Below are 12,710 nucleotides of genomic sequence, written 5' to 3'. Positions count from 1 at the left end.
TGCCCCAAACAGCCAGTCACACTGCAGCTGAGAAACCGGCCAACCAGAGACGGCAGAAGCACAACAGCGGGGAGCCCAACCAGATTCCCGGTCTCTTCCAACCGATCCCGATTGCAATTAATCCAGCTCTACACATCTTCCAGGTGCTGTACCTGATACACTACCAGCAAGTTATGCAGGGTCCTGGACGCCGCTGCAGGTACGCAATAACACAACTACACACACAACAACAACACACATCTCATGGGCAGATATAGGCTTCCTGTCCACACCAGACACCCTGGTGGGGACAGAAAAACATCCACAAGTGTACTCACCCATGTCGTACCTGTCACCAAATCACTCCTCCGCATCCAGGTCACCCACCAACCGCGATATCAATGTAATGTCCCAGTAACATCACAGCAGCGGTGAAGACGCCACGGGAAAACATGTGCACAATATAGAAGGCAGGGCCATGGGCAGTCTACAAAGATCATAGGGCCACACCTCCACCCTCCACAAACAAGGCCCCCCACACCCATTAAGGGACTTGCTTTGTGCTCCTTCTGTGTTCCCCCATGCACAATAACCAGATAGGTGAACGTACATCCTGCACCACACACAGAACAACTGGGGATACAGTCTCAGCAGGTGGGGCTGCAGAGGAACACACAGCACAGAAGCACAGGGTCAGGGCAACCCTCACACGACACCTACACTACACTCATGTCAAGAAAAGTGAGCCCAGGCACAAAATTACCACACATACAGAATCTGAACAATCACTCAACTGGACACACAGCCTGTCAAGTCACACAGACATACCCCACACTGACACACAGCCACATACACAGACCAGATGTCAGCAGCAATGGAGGACAACAAATGGGAAACCTAAAGTGAGGTGGACACAAATAGAAGGGCCAGGATCTAACCACTAAGCATGTGTACATCACAAGCAATAGAAGGAACATATAACTACACCCGCAGACCATCTAATCACACATGGCTTGCACAGTGAGTGAAATTAAACCACAATCACGGCTGTGCAACAACCCAGGGAGACAGCAATACAACCCATGCATAGGCACAGGGATGAAAGGAAGTCTCTGAAGTCAAACAGTGAACAGCCACACATCTGTATCCAACTACTTGACAGGTGTATATCAGCAGCACAACACACAGGGCCCATTATCACACTCCATGACTGTCATACACAAGTTGGATCCTTCACACATACAACCCCCACATCACACCTGCAGCACTCAATACCAATGTTAAACACACAGAAGGGTGTCAAAATGTCCTGTCAATTCACGAATAAACAATCACACTGCCTGGGGGACATCCACAAACACCACACACACACACTCAGGGATGCCTGAACCAATGCTGGCACAAAAGCAACAGCCAAACACAAAACTCACTAACAACACACACAGAAGTACAACAAGCCCAGACCTGTGTAGCAAAACTGTGGAAAGGCAATGGGAGCCCAGACAGAACAGGAGTACACAACATCATCACTCAAGAACAATGTACAGACAACATACCACAACACAGACACAAAGTACATCATCTCCAAATAAACATGGACACAAACTGGGAGCAATGTGGCAATAACAAAACACAGACAGACATACCACACCACCCATCAAGTCAACATGGTGTCATAGTGTACCACATGCACAATCCTGACAAGTGACAGATGAAATATAAGAGGAGAAAACCCCAAGGATTCACTCAAAAGAAACCCAGGAACAAGAATACCCCTAAGTGCATGTGACAGACACACAAGTAATGCACACTACACATGCAACACACATCTGAATGAATCACGATGCACAAACAAAACACAAACACTGATATGCAAATAGAACATCACACACAGAGCATCTGTCAGCTGCAAGAGACAACACAGGCCAAACACTGCACACATCCTCATCAAACACACAACAGATGCACATGTCAATCCATCAATTTGCAAACACAGCTGGACATCAGGGGATGCACTCCAGGCAAGGGCAAGGTAATATGCACTCACATCACTGCATGCACAACAAGCATTGTGTGCACACCAAACATACCAGTTCTACACAGATATGAGTGCCACACCATTAGCCCCCACAGCACAAATCACCATAGCACACAGGCAACATCACACACAGGAAGGGAAGAAGTTCTTCAGCAGCCACAAATACAGCTCACCCATCAACCACAGATGCACAAGTCTGGGACACCCAGGTGAAAACAACATGACCGGAGGACTGTGCAGCACAAACAGTTGAATTGCTTATGAGCATCCATAACTGCACAACAGTACAAGAAAATCACATATAACCAATTGGGAAACTGTCCTGAGTGGCACATTGGTCCTGTGCACAGATCAGCACCACAAAGCATAGTGTAACCCAAGGGCATAGGTGATATGAGAGTGAAGTGGTGTGTACGTCAGTAGTGGATATGTCTGGAGTGCACCATAGACAAATAGATGGAGTGCTCACTCACAATGGGTAGGCATCAGAAGCACAGATAGGGGATGTTATAACTCCCCATCCCACATGCCATACTGGAGCAAAACATGGCTCAAGTGACAGCGATGCATGAACACAGGACGTCGCCGCCGCCCCAGTTCTGAGAGCAGGAGCCGCAATCCCGGAGCCAGGCACCAGCAGCAGATTTCCTGGGGAGGCTGCACTAAGCCGCTTTATGTCTGACCTGTGACTGGCGAGGTGAGGAGTGCGAGTGGCGGTGAAAGGAAGAGAGGAGGAGGGCTGCCAGTTTCCCTAAACGACTAGCACCACAGCGACTACACCCGGGCTTTGGACTACAGCCCCCAGGGTGCATCGCTGCTTCACCACCTGTTGTGAGTCAGAGAGATGCGCTGCTTCCACGCTCAAAAGTGCTGTCATTATCCTGGCGCATGGGGAGGCTGCACTAAGCCGCTTTATGTCTGACCTGTGACTGGCAAGGTGTGGAGTGCGGGTGGCGGCGAAAGGACGAGAGGAGGAGGGCTGCCAGTTTCCCTAAACGACGAGCACCACAGCGACTATACCCGGGCTTTGGACTACAGCCCCCAGGGTGCATCGCTGCTTCACCACCTGTTGCGAGTCAGGCAGACGCTCTGCTTCCACGCTCAAAAGCCCCTTCCCTTTCTCCGCGGTGCGGGACATGGCGTGGGACTAAACCCGGGACTAAGGACGGGCCTGTCTTTGCCTGTCTGCGACTGGGAGTGACTGGACTGGGCCATACCCCCTTAGACTCTGGTATTTGTGTTGCTAGTACTGTTGAATTGGGTGGTTAACCATTGAATAGATTTGGGTGGGCTTAATTCATCAAATATTATGTACCAATTTGGATTGCAGTCATGATGTGATTGAGAAAAACCATTAGTCACCACCCCCGAGTCACCTAAGGTTAATGGCAAGCACTGTGCGAACTAGGTCATCCAAAATGGGTAAAACCATCTCCCCCCACTTTCGACGCATGGCAAAGCAAAATGGTATTCTTTCTCCATTGTCTATCCAACCTATCGCAATAGATAAAATGCTCCAAAAAGCCATTGGTGCGGTGTCAAGCGAAATTGAGCGCGCCGAAAGGCGTTTATCGCTCACTCCGCAAATTGACCTCACTCCTATGCCCCAAGAGATCGAGACATATACCATACCCAACTCCCCTTGTGACTCTCTAGTGTTGCCTGTCAAGGAGGTCCCTTGTGCACAGCTACCGAGTACAGATCTCCAATGCAAAAGTAAAGCTAAGGGCAAGGCATCCATTAAAACAAAAAAGGGAGTCCCTATGAATAAAACTAGACGCAAGGGCGCCAAAATAGGTAAAAATCAGTTGGCCCCGAGCGAAGATACCAAAGTGAACACAGGTGAGGATATAGAGTACGTACCGCAACTGCAGGCACCCTCTAGCTAGCTGGGCGTGCCAATTAATCTCTGATTTGCAATCAAATATTGACCAACTTATAAATTCAAAGGTGAAAACAATTCTGAGTCGGATAGATGAAGTAGTTGCCCTTTTGAAAACCAAGGGGGGAATACGGGAAGTACCACACACCCTCCCCCAACTGCCAAATCTACCGGAATTGAGGCCACTTCTGTGAATCTGCCCCCATCCCTAGCTTGTCCACCTCCAGCTGCTCAATCAGCCCACTTGATAGGTGCTGTGAAAGTGGCCTGACCCCAAATCTGGCAGCTAGGACTACAGCATGCATCTACTTGGAATATATAAATATTGGACAATCAACGCAATCGTTAGATTATTTTTATCATCACATTTAATACGTTCATTCAATCGACATATTTATCTCTGTGATAACCTGTTCATGAATCTACATTGTTTCATGTTATACATCAGTTTAACACAAAATCACATTTCTTGAGAACCTAATGCATTTCGGGACTCAAATGTCCCTTCGTCAGGGGTACCTGTACAAAAAGAAAACAGAACAAGGAAACATTTTATATGATGCCAACTGTCTTTTTGAAGCCTATTTACAATTTTATAATTGCCAACTTAATATACATGAATCTCAATCAATCTTTTATATGGACTACATATATCACCTATTACTTGCACACACTGCAATTCAATAAAAGCAATGATTCAAACCACTAAACATAAGTTTCCGTGTTGTTATTCTCACCGTGATAAATCCTTGAATCTCAATCCTGTAATACCACACAAAAAAACCCTCAAAACAGCCTCTTTGAAGAATCTAAAAAATATCAAAAAATATCAAGTTGCTAACCAGAACAAAACCAGATGAATGCCTGTTTAATTGAAAAAAACGTAACCAACACATAATCACAATTCGCTTACCTGAATTGTGATAAAAACCATATGACTCCCTGTTAAAAAATACATAAATGATCAATAGTTCAGTTATGGACAATATCTGATAATTGTCCTACAAATAAGCACGAGATCTCACCTGGTCTAAGTATGTTCACCGTGATGTATACAAAATAAGCGCAAAGTTCTACAAGGCAAAACTAGATAGAAACAAGGTTTCAGCGTGGTGTTTTATACGCACAATAAACCACGAGTAGTTTTAAACCATGAAGCTTCTCACCTGCACTGTTAGTGCACGCTCAGCCAAATAGCGGGGTCGGGGTTCTACGAATGTTTCTCTAAAAACTAAACAAGTACATGCGTTTTAAGAGCTTGCCCAAATGCAGCCTGACTCTTGAGAACTGCAGCGAACGTCTCTAACACTTACCGAAACCACCGCCTAGTCACGAATTCGCCATTCCTTCGTCAAGCTCAGGGGGAGATTCACTTCCGTGTAACCAACCAGCGTATTTATCGCGCGATTACGGGACCTCCGCGATAAGACACTAAAAACGGACTCGATTGTAACAACCAGTGTTACCACACAGCGTATTTATCGCGTGATTACGGGACCTCCGCGATAAGACACTAAAAACGGACTCAATTGTAAAAACCAGTTTCTAATGAAACTTTACACGGCGAAAACCTGACCTAAATGAAAACAGAGCCTAATCTCCCCCTATCAAAACAACAACTTAATAGATGCTATATTTCAAGAACTATCGCTAAAATAATCACTAGAGAATACCAAAAATGAACGGAAATTAAATGACAAAACAAAACAGCTTGCTTGACATTCTGAAAAAACATAATTATAACTCATTACAATGACACAAAATTGGGATACTCTTAACCAATTATTATACAAAGATGACATTTTAATAAGTGATGAAAACACATACATGAGACTTGGAAAAGATCCTACCGTTGATATAACAAATACATTGAGTAAACTACTGGACAAAGCAGAAGAAGTGAATTGGATTGATAGTAAAACAAAACGTTACCTCTTGCAACCATTCCCAAGGAGACCAAAAATATATTTTTTGCCTAAAATTCATAAAAATCTCGAACATCCACCATTTAGTCCGATTGTATCTGGTTGTAGATCAATCTTCGAATCTCCAGGCATATTCATTGATAATTTTTTGCAAACATTTGTCAAACGTTGGTCTACTTACATAGAGGATACATCAGACTTTTTGCGAAGTCTAGCAGAACTACCTTTGGAATCAGTGGAGAATTGGATTTTATGCACGATCGACGTCGTGGCATTGTATACTTCATTCCCGCACAAATCTGGGTTGGAAGCTGTGGAGTGGGCACTACTACAAGAAGAAGGACCTGAAACCCTGAAATGTATGATCTTGCAGTTACTCGAATTTTGCTTGGAAAATAGTTATTTTGAATGGCAGAATAAATTCTTCAACCAAATGAATGGAACATCAATGGGTTTTCTTGGCACACCTATGTACGCCAATACATTCATGGCCAAATTCGAACATGAATACATTTTATCTGATCAGACATGGAATGACGGTCTTATTTTCTACAGAAGATACATCGATGATATCTTTTTAATTTGGCGAAATTCAGACATCACATTGAGGAATAACATCCATAGTCTCAATTTAGTTGACCCAAGAATTCAGTTTACTTATTCCATGGATAAACAGTCAATATATTTTCTGGATGTAGTTGTTGAACTCAAAGAGAATGAAATACAAACGCGTCTGTTCAAAAAACCCACAGATAAGAATAATGCATTACAGTTTCAAAGCTTTCATCCAATGAATATAATTGAAAATTTGCCAACATCCCAATGTATGCGTATCAAGCGAATATCATCTAATGAACTTGATTGTGAGAAATCTTTGAATGAGCAGAAAATCAGGTATATCCAAAGAGGATATCCGGAAGCCTCCCTGGATAAACAAATAGCCAGAGTGAAGACTTTTCCTAGAGGTCAGCTTTTGGATAAGCAAAACAAAAAGAGCACTAAAAGAATGATTTTCCTATCCACATTTTCGTCTGCATCTAGAGATATCATGAACATCATCAACAGAAGATGGGAACTACTACAGTCAGAACCGGACTTTGGGATACTATTCAAAGACCTTTATTTGCCTATAATAGGGCACAAAATCTAAAAGAAATGCTGACCAAAAGATTAAGGTTAAGTACTACTAAAGGTGACGCCTCTCCTAAAGGGACCACGAAATGCTGGAATTGCAAAAATTGCAATAACGTGATTGCTGGGAATGTTTTATCACATCCAAGAACTGGTGAAAGCATACCACTACAACATTCGACTAATTGCAATTCTGAACATCTAGTATACATGATTAAATGTCCCTGTGGCCTACTCTACGTAGGAAAAACTTAGCGGAAGATGAAGATACGGTTATCAGAACACAAGACCGCATTACCTCTGGCATTGCATTGGACTGAATATCGACATACTGTAGCTCAACTTAAGTTTCAAATCATTGAACTACTTCCCAAAATTGAAGGCAAGGACAATTCAAAGATTCTCCTCCAGAGAGAAGTCTTCTGGATTAAAAAACTTCAAACGTTGATGCCATTCGGACTCAATGACAAATTAGAAATGAGTTGCTTCTTATAACCACTTACTGAACAACACGTGTAAACTGCGCACACAACATTAGTACACACTACGCCACAGCATTACATCAGCAATAGTATAGAAGATTACTGAACTTGAGTTCCCTGAACTGTGTTCTCACTTATTAAAATGTCATCTTTGTATAATATTTAATTAATAATAATTGGTTAAGAGTATCCCAATTTTGTGTCATTGTAATGAGTTATAATTATGTTTTTTCAGAATGTCAAGCAAGCTGTTTTGTTTTGTCATTTAATTTCCATTCATTTTTGGTATTCTCTAGTGATTATTTTAGTGATAGTTCTTGAAATATAGGATCTATTAAGTTGTTTTTTTGGTAGGGAGAGATTAGGCACTGTTTTCATTTAGGTCAGGTTTTCGCCGTATAAAGTTTCATTAGAAACTGGTTTTTACAATTGAGTCCGTTTTTAGTGTCTTATCGCGGAGGTCCCGTAATCACGCGATAAATACGCTGTGTGGTAACACTGGTTGTTACAATTGAGTCCGTTTTTAGTGTCTTATCGCGGAGGTCCCGTAATCGCGCGATAAATATGCTGGTTGGTTACACGGAAGTGAATCTCCCCCGGAGCTTGACGAAGGAATGGCGAATTCGTGACTAGGCGGTGGTTTCGGTAAGTGTTAGAGACGTTCGCTGCAGTTCTCAAGAGTCAGGCTGCATTTGGGCAAGCTCTTAAAACGCATGTACTTGTTTACTTTTTAGAGAAACATTTGTAGAACCCCGACCCCGCTATTTGGCTGAGCGTGCACTACCAGTGCAGGTGAGAAGCTTCATGGTTTAAAACTACTCGTGGTTTATTGTGCGTGTAAAACACCACGCTGAAACCTTGTTACTATCTGGTTTTGCCTTGTAGAACTTTGCACTCATTTTGTATACATCACGGTGAACATACTTCGACCAGGTGAAATTTCGCGCTTATTTGTATGACAATTATCAGATATTGTCCATAACTGAAGTATTGATCATTTATGTATTTTTTAACAGGGAGTCATATGATTTTTATCACAATTCAGGTAAGCAAATTGTGATTATGTGTTGGTTACGTTTTTTTCAATTAAACAGGCATTCATCTGGTTTTGTTCTGGTTAGCAACTTGACATTTTTTGATATTTTTTAGATTCTTCAAAGAGGCTGTTTTGAGGCTTTTTTTGTGTGGTATTACAGGATTGAGATTCAAGGATTTATCACGGTGAGAATAACGACACGGAAACTTATGTTTAGTGGTTTGAATCATTGCTTTTATTGAATTGCAGTGTGTGCAAGTAATAGGTGATATATGTAGTCCATATAAAAGATTGATTGAGATTCATGTATATTAAGTTGGCAATTATAAAATTGTAAATAGGCTTCAAAAAGACAGTTGGCATCATATAAAATGTTTCCTTGTTCTGTTTTCTTTTTGTACAGGTACCCCTGACGAAGGGACATTTGAGTCCCGAAATGCATTGGGTTCTGAAGAAATTTGATTTTGTGTTAAACTGATGTATAATATGAAACAATGTAGATTCATGAACAGGTTATCACAGAGATAAATATGTCGATTGAATGAACATATTAAATGTGATGATGGAAATAATTTAACGATTGTGTTGATTGTCCAATATTTATATATTCCAAGTAGATGCATGCTGTAGTCCTAGCAGCCAGATTTGGGGTCAGGCCACTTTCACAGTATACACTAATGCTTAGCAGGCATTAATACAGCATAGCACACAAATTGTTCTATTTGATTAATTTGATTAACTGAGTGCAACTTCCACCCACATACAGTGTATTCACCACTTGATAGGTGCAGCATTGCCCCTAGTTCCCCAGCCAAACCAGAAAAAGAGTGCTCCCCCTAGAAGTTCTCCTAGTATTGTTGAGGGGAATACTGTGCAGACAACAATCACCCCTCAGGGTCAAAATTGCATGCAGTCCCCTTCAGTGCTTCAGTCTGCGGGCCCAACTAGAGAGATGCCATAATCAACTACCATGCATTAACCTGCCCCATGAGGCATCCCCCTATGTTGTCATATAAGCAGGGGTACCTGAGCTGAAACTGGACCGTTCAGAATCTTTTGTTGAATTAAAGAACAAAACAACGTTCTGGCTGAACAGGAACAGACCGCTCTCGGGGAACGACCAGGGGGAGATTTTGTTTGTCCGAAGGGTTGGTTGGCTTGGGAATAGGCACAAGGATATCCCCGGGGTTTGTGTGGTTATGAACTTTACGGATCATAGAGTGGCTGATTACATTCTCAGGTGGGGGTCTTTTAAACAATCCAGCCCTATTAGGCCCCTGCCCTTGGGCTACTTCAATTTGATAGGCAAACCGACCTTTAGTGGAGGCCCTGAACACCAGAGAAGGAATGTAAGCTCATTTGGTGGGTCAGGTCTCTGTTACCCCACGCTAGATGCTCACCCTGATAAGCATGGGATATTGCGCCTGATGAACAGATTTGATCCTCTAACAACATTGGAGGAACTTGATTGACTGGAGATTGACTGTGCTTCTCCCAAGAGGTCCCCATATGAGGACGGCGGTCTTATAAATGACTCTTGTGCCCTGCCCTCTTCTCTGTTCCCAGTCCCTTGTGTGCCCGTTGGTTGTGATAAAAACATTTCTGGGGATTCTAAATTGTGTTACGAAGTAGCTACCCAGGTTTTATCCAATACAAATGAGGCTGTTGCAATCAAGGAGCACCCTGGCATGAGCCAGTTTGATCCCACACCAGCTCCTTTAGTTCCCAAGATTTGCACAGTTTCCAGGGTAGGACAGTCAAGAGAGATCATCTCCAGGAGCCAGGATGTTTATCCTTGCCCTTTAAATCACCATCCAACCAGCATAATATTACCTTGGTTTCATGGAATATTGCAGGTCTCTCTTCAAGGCTTGGCTCTGCCGATTGGGCAGAGTTTATTGAGACGTGTGATATTTGGCTCTTCCAAGAGACTTGGGCCTTAACGGCCATTTTCTTCCCAGGCTATCTTAATTACTCAAAGCAAGCGATTCCTGGGAAAAGGGGTAGGCCATCGGGAGGTTTGACTGTCTGGGTTAGACAGGATAGGGGTTGGACTGTTCAGGAAGTACATTTTGAGAGTCCAGACATCTCGATTTTAAAGTTTAAAAAAAAGGGAATGCTTGACCTTCTCTTGATCAATGTCTGTGCCAGAGGGGCTCCAGGTGGTAAAATCCTGCCAGCAATGGTAGATTTAGAAAGTTTTTTAGGAACACTTCGTACTTTAAGTAATGTCATCTTAACAGGAGATTTTAATTGCACATTCAAGCCTTTAGACAGCGAAGATGCTGATTTAAGGTGGGAGCAGGACATTAAGTGGGACATTCCCCAGCTTTCTATCCCGCCCATAAAGAAATGGACTGATGCAGCGCTGCATCTCAAGTGTCTCTGCCTAGATAAAAGCCTCAGGGCTGTAAATGGGAGAACGATCTCGGATAGAACGGCCAGGAATACTTTCAGTATAGGTTCTAGAGGTAGCCGTATTGACTATATTATCTTAAGCATGCCCCTCTGGCCTATGCTGATAGATATGGCGGTTCATCCTAGGCGTGAAAGCGATCACGATCCCCTAGTCCTGAGTCTCAATCTTTTGTCCACAACCTCAACCTCGCAGCGGCCCAGCAAAATTAGTACAGGGGAGCTTGTCCTCACCAACGATTTGAGAAGAGTTTGTTGGCAGTATATTTATGACAATGAAGAGGCTAGGAACTCAATGAAATCTCTGGTTGGTGATGCCCTCTCTTCCCTCCAAGCCTGTGATTCCCGGGAACACATCAATAGCATGATCACTGGTCCACATGAAACCCTGTTTGGGGATCTTACGTCATATTTCATCAAACCCCAGACACAGAACAAGGGTTCCCAACCTCGAAGAACTTCCTGGTATAATGGCTTCTGTAGGAAGGCCTATAAGATCTTGGCTAGGGCAATTAAGTCACGCGACGGGCCAGCCACCTGACTAGTCAGACGCTTATATAGAGAGCAACAACAGTTAGCCCGAACTGCCTGGGAGGACAAATATTGGTTGGATTTGCTAGAGGCTAGCAAGATAGGGATAAGATGAGGTTTTGGCACACTTTAAAATGGGGCAAGGGTAATATTTTCACAGCTCCTGAAAAAAATGTGTCCCCTGAAGCTTGGGTCTCTTACTTTGAACCCCAATGTAGAGGCCCTTCAAGCGATATTACAGCCTTAATGGAATTCAACCCAGAACCGTGTGTCTTATTTACTAAAACAGTGGTCTTAAAAATCCTGAAACTCATTCCCCGTGGAAAATCTCCGGGTCCAGATAGTGTCCCGGCTGATCGTTTCTTATCGGATCCTGACACCTGGGCTTCTTACATACTACTCTTGGCCAATGCAGTGGCAATTGGAGCACCCCCGCCAAAAACATGGGTGGGAGCGGAGATAATCCCAATATTTAAAAAAGGGGATCGCTCCCTCCCCAACAAGTACAGGCCCATCAGCCTGATCGGCAGTATTCAGAAAGTGGTGGCAAGACTGGTCCTGGGTAGACTTCAATCATGGATAGAGGATAACACTATCTTGACGCCCCTACAGGCTGGCTTTCGCTCCCACACTGGTACAGTCGATCAGGCCTTTAAGTTTGCGGCTATACAATGGAAGACTGTGACTTTGGGAGGGGGGTAGCTCTATGCTGCGTTTATCGATTTAAAAACAGCTTTCGACCTGGTCCCTCGGGCCAAATTATGGCAGGCCCTTCGCTCGATGGGACTATCTCCAGCACTTTTGAATATTATTGTCAGGCTCCACCACGCAAATTACGCCCAGGTACGATGGGGGAAGCAAGGCAATGTGACAAGCAAGTTCAAGGTTGGAATGGGAGTCAGGCAGGGGTGTGTCCTGGCCCCCACTCTCTTTTCCTTGTTTATCAACATAGTTACAGAATATTTTGATAAACAACCAACAGACGCACCAAGAATTGCGGGTTCGCATATTCCCCTATTGATGTTTGCAGACGACACTTTGTTGTTGTCGAGAACTCAAAGGGGATTGCAAGACGCTCTCAACTGTTTTGAGGCTTTCTGTTGTGACCAGGATTTAGTCATCAATGTGTCCAAAACCGAATTCATGATTTTTCACAAGAACAAACTGTGAGGGGGAGCGTTACTATGGAGCAAGCCCCCCTGGAACAAACAGACACATTTACGTACCTAGGACTAACAATAGGTCAAAACTTATCCTGGAAATCCCACATAGATAATATGAATTTGAAGCA

Source organism: Lissotriton helveticus, chromosome 3_1 (genome assembly GCF_964261635.1).
Source record: "Lissotriton helveticus chromosome 3_1, aLisHel1.1, whole genome shotgun sequence".
Taxonomy (NCBI): Eukaryota; Metazoa; Chordata; class Amphibia; order Caudata; family Salamandridae; genus Lissotriton; species Lissotriton helveticus.
Note: the sequence above shows the minus strand (reverse complement) of the source record.